Source organism: Chiroxiphia lanceolata, chromosome 14 (assembly GCF_009829145.1).
Source record: "Chiroxiphia lanceolata isolate bChiLan1 chromosome 14, bChiLan1.pri, whole genome shotgun sequence".
Classification (NCBI taxonomy): Eukaryota; Metazoa; Chordata; class Aves; order Passeriformes; family Pipridae; genus Chiroxiphia; species Chiroxiphia lanceolata.
The window spans coordinates 19,063,315-19,065,218 of NC_045650.1; positions in this window are offsets into that span (position 1 = coordinate 19,063,315).

The window sequence follows — 1,904 nt, forward strand, 5'->3', positions numbered from 1 at the left end:
CAATAACTATTTCAGCACTACTTCCGGGGTGACAGTGCAAACACTCCTGGTTTGAATCCACTTTGGAGCAGTAAATCTCCTCTGTCAGCTTCCTTCTGCAGTGGAGCCTCCACATGGTTTAAGTGGCGCCTTCTCTTCAGATTTTTCTGCTGTCAAAACCTCACTAAGTAAAGTTTTTACACAGATACTCTCCAAGAGTCAGCAGCTTTCTCCACAGCCCTCAGCAGGAGCTATTTGCTCTCCAGAATATTTTGGTAGCGTGCTGACTATCTCTGCCAGAGAACAGCAGGATTTTCCTGTGGGTCAGAGTCCATCCTGGCTGCCACAGAGACCTTGAAATCAATGCAGGCTGATAAATGCTCTGAATCTTTGGAATTCAACTGTTAGAATCAAACAGTAGCAGATCCTGTGAAGCACCTCTGGAGCACACTCAGGTTGGGTGCAGAGGAAAGGAGCACCAAGTGAGATGATGTCTGTCAACCCTGCACCACAACACAGCCCCTCAGAGGCACTGCATTACACTGGACTGAGACCTGGGACAACTGAGAACTTTCATTTCCCATCCCCAGTTTCTATTTTTCAGTCTTCAAGGGAAAGCCTGCTGCAGCAATATTCCCAGGGAAAGATTTTTTTCTTGTTACATTTTGGGCCCATGAAGCCATTAGTTGTCAACCAGCTTTTCAAGTTATCAGCACAAAATAGTCTTGTTCTTTGTACCCAAGAGAGGTCCTAATTCACCTTCCTTCTTTCTCTGCACATGTTGTTCAGGCAGATTCTCCAGATAAATGCTGGGAAGCTCTGCACAGGGTAACACTACATGATGAAAAGTCTCCAGTGTTACTCCCTGTAACGGATACATCATTTATCCACGGTCAGCAAATGCCTGTCTTGTACAAAATGGCTGTTGGTTACCAGAGTCAACAAGGGGTTTTCTCAAGCACCAAATGCAGCTTTCTAACTGGCTCTGATGCCTCCTGTTTGCAGTGTGCTCAGCAATAACAAGCAGAAGGGAGGAAGGCAGAAAAAAGCTACTAGTTCAGCTGCCAGTGTATATGAGAGTGTCACCAGGGGTGAAGACACAGTGGCAGCCATTTGACTGCACTGCCTCCATGGAAAAACAATTTACAGCAGAGGCAGAATTTGCTAAATTGTGCCAGTCCCTCACCAGAATTCATCAGCTCCCGGGATGTGGTGTCTGTGAACAAAAGATCCCCCGTAGGTAAGTAGACAGAAATCAAGAGCAACCCTTGGGCAAGATGAGCAGGCAGCACACACAGACCTTCACACCTCCTGCACATGACAGGAGATAGGGCTCTGCCAAACCTCCCCAAGCCTCCTGTCATGACAATATTTGTGTGTTGGTTCTTAAAGACCAGCATTGCTCTGGCTACAGAGCAGAGAAAATTTTCTAAAAGCCTTCTGTTGAACCTTCTATTGGTTTTTGTGGAAGAAATCTTCCATCTCAGTAATTACCTTTTGGGGTTTCACTCAGCAAGCTGAGCAGCCCCTCTGAAGGAGCTCAGCATGAGAAAGATGGTAGTGGGGGTGATGTACCTTATAAGGCTGAGGTTGAAAAGCAAGCAAGGTTTACAGGTAGTTCATTCTCCAGGTGTGCTGGGTTTGGCTGGGGCAGGGTTAGTTTTCTTCACAGCAGCTGTTACGGGGCTGCGTTTTGACTTTGTGCTGAAAAACACAAACAGCAGGATGTTTTAGTTCTCACTGAGCAGGGCTTACCCAAAGCCAAGCCCTTTTCTGCTCTTCACCCCACCCCACCAGTGAGGGGGCTGTGGGGGCACAAGGAGCTGGGAGGGGACACAGCCAGGACAGCTGACCCCAACTGACCCAAGGGATACCCAAGACATACAGGATCATGTTCAGCACACAGAGCTGGGGGAGAGGGAACG